The sequence below is a fragment of the Oncorhynchus gorbuscha genome, linkage group LG19 (assembly GCF_021184085.1).
Source record: "Oncorhynchus gorbuscha isolate QuinsamMale2020 ecotype Even-year linkage group LG19, OgorEven_v1.0, whole genome shotgun sequence".
Taxonomy (NCBI): Eukaryota; Metazoa; Chordata; class Actinopteri; order Salmoniformes; family Salmonidae; genus Oncorhynchus; species Oncorhynchus gorbuscha.
In genome coordinates this window covers 75,052,341-75,060,126 of record NC_060191.1, presented here as the reverse complement: position 1 = coordinate 75,060,126, position 7,786 = coordinate 75,052,341, and the positions used below count along the sequence as shown (strand labels likewise).

Below are 7,786 nucleotides of genomic sequence, written 5' to 3'. Positions count from 1 at the left end.
TGCCCTCTGTTTCTAGGTGCTGCTGCCCTCTGTATCTAGCTGCTGCTGCCCTCTGCTGGTGAGGACTGCTGCCCTCTGTATCTAGCTGCTGCTGCCCTCTGCTGGTGAGGACTGCTGCCCTCTGTATCTAGCTGCTGCTGCCCTCTGCTGGTGAGGACTGCTGCCCTCTGCTGGTGAGGACTGCTGCCCTCTGTATCTAGCTGCTGCTGCCCTCTGCTGGTGAGGACTGCTGCCCTCTGTATCTAGCTGCTGCTGCCCTCTGCTGGTGAGGACTGCTGCCCTCTGCTGGTGAGGACTGCTGCCCTCTGATGGTGAGGACTGCTGCCCTATGATGGTGAGGACTGCTGCCCTCGGCTGGTGAGGACTGCTGCCCTCTGCTGGTGAGGACTGCTGCCCTCTATTTCTAGGTGCTGCTACGCTCTGTTTCTAGGTGCTGCTGCCCTCTGCTGGAGAGGATTGAGGCCCTCTGCTGGTGAGGACTGCTGCCCTCTGTTTCTAGGTGCTGCTGCCCTCTGCTGGAGAGGATTGAGGCCCTCTGCTGGTGAGGACTGCTGCCCTCTGCTGGTGAGGTTTGCTGCCCTCTGTTTCTAGGTGCCGCTGCCCTCTGTTTCTAGGTGCCGCTGCCCTCTGCTGGTGAGCTTTGCTGCCCTCTGTTTCCAGCTGCTGCTGCCCTCTGCTGGTGAGGACTGCTGCCCTCTGCTGGTGAGGATTGCTGCTCTCTGTTTCTTGGTGCTGCTGCCCTCTGTTTCTAGGTGCAGCTGCCCTCTGTTTCTAGGTGCCTCTGTCCTCTCCTGGTGAGGACTGCTGCCATCTGCTGGTGAGGATTGCTGCTCTCTGTTTCTTGGTGCTGCTGCCCTCTGTTTCTAGGTGCAGCTGCCCTCTGTTTCTAGGTGCCTCTGTCCTCTCCTGGTGAGGACTGCTGCCCTCTGTTTCTAGGTGCCTCTGTCCTCTCCTGGTAAGGACTGCTGCCCTCTGCTGGTGAGGATTGCTGCTCTCTGTTTCTAGGTGCTGCTGCCCTCGGTTTCGAGGTGCTGCTGCCCTCTGTTTCTAGGAGCAGCTGCCCTCTGTTTCTAGGTGCTGCTGCCCTCTGTTTCTAGGTGCTGCTGCCCTCTGTTTCTAGGTGCTGCTGCCCTCTGTTTCTATCTGCTGTTGCCCTCTGTTTCTAGGTGCTGCTGCCCTCTGTTTCTAGGTGCTGCTGCCCTCTGTATCTAGCTGCTGCTGCCCTCTGCTGGTGAGGACTGCTGCCCTCTGTATCTAGCTGCTGCTGCCCTCTGCTGGTGAGGACTGCTGCCCTCTGTATCTAGCTGCTGCTGCCCTCTGCTGGTGAGGACTGCTGCCCTCTGTATCTAGCTACTGCTGCCCTCTGCTGGTGAGGACTGCTGCCCTCTGCTGGTGAGGACTGCTGCCCTCTGTATCTAGCTGCTGCTGCCCTCTGCTGGTGAGGACTGCTGCCCTCTGTATCTAGCTGCTGCTGCCCTCTGCTGGTGAGGACTGCTGCCCTCTGCTGGTGAGGACTGCTGCCCTCTGATGGTGAGGACTGCTGCCCTCTGATGGTGAGGACTGCTGCCCTCGGCTGTTGAGGACTGCTGCCCTCTGCTGGTGAGGACTGCTGCCCTCTGATGGTGGGGATGTCTACCCTCTGATGGTGAGGACTGCTGTAGGATTACTTTTTTGGCCTTAATATTGCTAAACTCAAGTGTGGTGCACAACAAAATTAATTAATTTACAAGTTTCTTAATCTGTGCATTATGATTGATAGCAGTGCTGCCAAGTGGATATTGGAGTCCATTATGAATGATAGCAGTGCTGCCAACAGGATATTGGAGTCCATTATGAATGATAGCAGTGCTGCCAACAGGATATTGGAGTCCATTATGAATGATAGCAGTGCTGCCAAGTGGATATTGGAGTCCATTATGAATGATAGCAGTGCTGCCAACAGGATATTGGAGTCCATTATGAATGATAGCAGTGCTGCCAAGTGGATATTGGAGTCCATTATGAATGATAGCAGTGCTGCCAACAGGATATTGGAGTCCCGGGAGTCGCCTCTTCACTGTTGACGTTGAGACTGGTGTTTTGCCGCTACTATTTAATGAAGCTGCCAGTTGAGGACTTGTGAGGCATCTGTTTCTCAAACTAGACAGCCTAATGTACTTGTCCTCTTGCTCAGTTGTGCACTGGGGCCTCCCACTCCTCTTTCTATTCTGGTTAGAGCCTGTTCGCGCTGTTCTGTGAACAGTAGTTCAGTAGTACACAGCGTTGTACGAGATCTTCAGTTTCTTGGCAATTTCTCGCATGGAATAGCCTTCATTTCTCAGAACAAGAATAGACTGACGGGTTTCAGAAGAAAGTTCTTTATTACTGTAACGGCGTTCGTCTGTTGAAGGAAGAGAGTCGGACCGAAATGCAGCGTAGTGGTTACTCATGACTTTAATGAAGGAAAACGGAACGATACATGAAATAACTCATAAATACAAAAACAACAAAACGGAACGTAAAACTAATTACAGCCTATCTGGTGACTATAACACAGAGACAGGAACAAACACCCACAAAATACAAAGCGAACTCAGGCTACCTAAATACGGTTCCCAATCAGAGACAACGATAAGCACCTGACTCTAATTGAGAATCGCCTCAGGCAGCCAAGCCTATACCACACCCCTAATCAGCCGCGATCCCAAATAATACAAACCCCAATATAAAACACAACATATAAACCCATGTCACACCCTGGCCTACCCAAACATATAACAAAAACACAAAATACAATGTCCAAGGCGTGACAGAACCCCCCCCCCCCTAAGGTGCGGACTCCCGGACGCACCACAAAAGCATAGGGAGGGTCCGGGTGGGCGTCTGTCCATGGTGGCGGTTCTGGCTCGGGACGTGGACCCCACTCCATAAATGTCCTAGTTCTTCCCCTTCGCGTCCTGGGATAATCCACCTTCTCCGCCGACCATGGCCTAATAGTCCTAACCCAGATCCCCACATAACTGAGGAGCAGCTCGTGACAGAGGGGCAGCTCGGGACAGAGGGGCATCTCAGGACAGAGGGGCAGCTCGGGACAGAGGGGCAGCCCAGGACTGAGGGGCAGCCCGGGACAGAGGGGCATCTCAGGACAGAGGGGCATCTCAGGACAGAGGAGCAGCTCTGGACAATGGGGCAGCCCGGGACAGAGGGGCATCTCAGGACAGAGGGGCATCTCAGGACAGAGGGGCAGCTCGGGACAGAGGGGCAGCCCGGGACAGAGGGGCAGCTCGGGACAGAAGCAGCCCGGGACTGAGGGGAAGCCCGGTACTGAGAGGAAGCCCAGTACTGAGAGGAAGCCCAGTACTGAGAGGAAGCCCAGTACTGAGAGGAAGCCCAGTACTGAGAGGAAGCTCAGGCAGGTAGGAGGCTCCGGTAAATCCTGGCTGGCTGGCGGAACTGGAAGAGTCAGGTTGTCTGGCCGATCTAGAAGATCATGGCAGACTGGCACTTCTGGCGGATCTTGGCAGACTGGCATTTCTGGCGGATCTTGGCAGACTGGCACTTCTGGCGGATCCTGGCAGACTGGCGGCGCTGGGCAGACTGGCGGCGCTGGGCAGACTGGCGGCACTGGGCAGACTGGGAGCACTGGGCAGACTGGGAGCACTGGCGGCGCTGGGCAGACGGGAGACTCCGCCAGCGCAGGAGAGGAGAAAGGCTCTGGCTGCGCTAAACAGGCGGGAGACTCCGACAGCGCAGGAGATTAGAAAAGCGCTGGCTGCGCTGAACAGGCGGGAGACTCCGACAGCACAGGAGAGGAGAAAAGCGCTGGCTGTGCGGAACAGGCAAGGCGCACTGGAGGCCTGGTGCGTGGTGCTGGAACTGGTGGTACTGGATCGAGGACACGCACAGGAAGCCTGGTGCGGGGAGCTGCTACCGGAGGACTGGTGTGTGGAGGTGGCTTTGGATAGGCCGGACCGTGCAGGCGCACTGGAGCTCTTGAGCACCGAGCCTGCCCAAGCTTACCTGGCTCGATGCCCACTCTAGCCCGGCCAATAGGAAGGGCTGGTATGTGCCGCACCTGGCTCTGCACCCGCACTGGAAACACCGTGCGCTCCATAGCATAACACGGTGTCTGCCCGGTCTCTCTAGCCCAACGGTGAGCACAGGGAGTTTGCGCAGGTCTCCTACCTGGCATAACTATTCTCCCTTCTAGCCTCCCCCCCAATGATTTTTTTGGGGTTGCTTTTCTGGCTTCCAACCGCGTTGCCGTGCTGCCTCCTCATACCAGCGCCTCTCCGCTTTATCCGCATCTATTTCTTCCTTGGGACGGCGATATTCTCCCGGCTGCGCCCAGGGTCCTTTTCCGTCTAATATCATCTCCCAAGACCAGAAGTCCTTATATTGCTGCTCCTCACAATTAACAGGGAGAGTAGGCTCAGGTCTGACTCCTGACTCAGCCACTCTCTCTCTGCGCTTTCCCCCAATAAACATTTGGGGGTTACTTTCGTTTTTCGCTCTGCGTCGAAGTGTATTCCCTTTAAACTCCATTCATTCAATAGCCCTCTTCGCATTGCTGAAGCGAATCCCAAGCGGGCTCCTGCACTCTCTCTGGGTCGGCCGCCCACCTGTCGATTTCTTCCCACGTCATATACTCCATGCTTCTGCTGTCCATAACGTCGTTGCCAGTTACACGCTGCTCGGTCCGTGAGAGGTGGTGGGTGTTTCTGTAACGGCGTTCGTCTGTTGAAGGAAGAGAGTCGGACCGAAATGCAGCGTAGTGGTTACTCATGACTTTAATGAAGGAAAACGGAACGATACATGAAATAACTCATAAATACAAAAACAACAAAACGGAACGTAAAACTAATTACAGCCTATCTGGTGACTATAACACAGAGACAGGAACAAACACCCACAAAATACAAAGCGAACTCAGGCTACCTAAATACGGTTCCCAATCAGAGACAACGATAAGCACCTGACTCTAATTGAGAATCGCCTCAGGCAGCCAAGCCTATACCACACCCCTAATCAGCCGCGATCCCAAATTATACAAACCCCAATACGAAACACATCATATAAACCCATGTCACACCCTGGCCTACCCAAACATATAACAAAAACACAAAATACAATGACCAAGGCGTGACAATTACTAGCCTTTTTGAGCCTGTAATCGAACCCACAAATGCTGATGCTCCAGATACTCAACTAGTCTAAAGAAAGACAGTTGTATTGCTTCTTTAAATCCGAATAACAGTTTTCAGCTGTGCTAATATAATTGCAAAAGGGTTTTCTAATGATCAATTAGCCTTTTAAAATGATAAACTTGGATTAGCTAACACAACGTGCCATTGGAACACAGGAGTGATGGTTGCTGATAATGGGCCTCTGTACGCCTATGTAGATATTTCATAAAACATCTGCCGTTTCCAGCTACAATAATAATTTACAACATCAACAATGTCTACACTGTATTTCTGATCAATTTGATGTTATTTTAATGGATAAAATGTTTTGCTTTTCTTTAAAAAACAAGGATAAGTGACCCCAAACTTTTGAACGGTAGTGTATATCTGCAGTACATCTCTATATATATCTGGAGTATATCTACTGTACATCTCTATATATATCTGGAGTATATCTACAGTACATCTCTATATATATCTGCACCGCCCTGGATAGCGAGTATATCTACAGTACATCTCTGATGTCCCTCTATATATCTGGATTTATATCTACAGTACATCTCTATATATATCTGGAGTATATCTACAGTACATCTCTATATATATCTGGAGTATATCTACAGTACATGACCTGGGGTACTAATGTAAGAAATAACACGTAAAAAACAAAAAACTGCATAGTAGGAACGCGAGCGGCGCCACTTCTCTATATATATCTGGAGTATATCTACAGTACATCTCTATATATATCTGGCTTTCCCCCAATAAACAGTTATATCTACAGTACATCTCTATATATATCTGGAGTATATCTACAGTACATCTCTATATATATCTGGAGTATATCTGCAGTACATCTCTATATATATCTGGAGTATATCTACAGTACATCTCTATATATATCTGGAGTATATCTACAGTACATCTCTATATATATCTGGAGTATATCAGAGACAGTACATCTCTATATATATCTGGAGTATATCTACAGTACATCTCTATGAGAATATCTGCCAAGTATATCTACAGTACATCTCTATATATATCTGGCCTACCCAAAGTATATCTACAGTACATCTCTATATATATCTGGAGTATATCTACAGTACATCTCTATATATACAGTTTTCAGCTGTGCTAATATCTGCAGTACATCTCTATATATATCTGGAGTACGTCTGCAGTACATCTCTATATATATCTGGAGTATATCTACAGTACATCTCTGTATATATCTGGAGTATATCTACAGTACATCTCTATATATATCTGGAGTATATCTACAGTACATCTCTATATATATCTGGAGTATATCTGCAGTACATCTCTATATATATCTGGAGTATATCTACAGTACATCTCTATATATATCTGGAGTATATCTACAGTACATCTCTATATATATCTGGAGTATATCTACAGTACATCTCTATATATATCTGGAGTATATCTACAGTACATCTCTGTATATATCTGGAGTATATCTACAGTACATCTCTATAAATACTACAGTATATCTACAGTACATCTCTGTAAATACTACAGTATATCTACAGTACATCTCTATATATATCTGGAGTATATCTACAGTACATCTCTATAAATACTACAGTATATCTACAGTACATCTCTATATATATCTGGAGTATATCTACAGTACATCTCTATAAATACTACAGTATATCTACAGTACATCTCTATAAATATCTACAGTATATCTACAGTACATCTCTGTATATATCTGGAGTATATCTACAGTACATCTCTATATATATCTGGAGTATATCTACAGTACATCTCTATATATATCTGGAGTATATCTACAGTACATCTCTATAAATACTACAGTATATCTACAGTACATCTCTATAAATACTACAGTATATCTACAGTACATCTCTATATATATCTGGAGTATATCTACAGTACATCTCTATATATATCTGCAGTATATCTACAGTACATCTCTGTATATATCTGGAGTATATCTACAGTACATCTCTATATATATCTGGAGTATATCTACAGTACATCTCTGTATATATCTGGAGTATATCTACAGTACATCTCTATAAATACTGCAGTATATCTACAGTACATCTCTATAAATACTGCAGTATATCTACAGTACATCTCTATATATATCTGCAGTATATCTACAGTACATCTCTATAAATATCTGCAGTATATCTACAGTACATCTCTATAAATACTACAGTATATCTACAGTACATCTCTGTATATATCTGCAGTATATCTACAGTACATCTCTATAAATACTACAGTATATACAGTACATCTCTGTAAATACTGCAGTATATCTACAGTACATCTCTATAAATATTGCAGTATATCTACAGTACATCTCTGTATATATCTACAGTATATCTACAGTACATCTCTATAAATACTGCAGTATATCTACAGTACATCTCTGTAAATATCTGCAGTATATCTACAGTACATCTCTATAAATACTACAGTATATCTACAGTACATCTCTATAAATACTGCAGTATATCTATCAGTACATCATCTATATATATCTGCAGTATATCTACAGTACATCTCTGTATATATCTGCAGTATATCTACAGTACATCTCTATATATATCTGGAGT

The 7,786-nt window shown here is 46.8% G+C and overlaps 1 protein-coding gene across 1 annotated transcript in view; it reads left to right on the top strand.

Annotated features, from left to right (window-relative positions):
• The first annotated feature begins 1,529 nt into the window (after positions 1-1,529).
• si:ch1073-83n3.2 overlaps positions 1,530-7,786 on the top strand; it is a 46,738-nt gene continuing 40,481 nt past the window's right edge. Inside the window, exon 1 of the mRNA XM_046316560.1 lies at positions 1,530-1,645. The gene's annotated coding sequence lies outside the window, so the exon portion shown is untranslated. The remainder of the gene's footprint in view (positions 1,646-7,786) is intronic.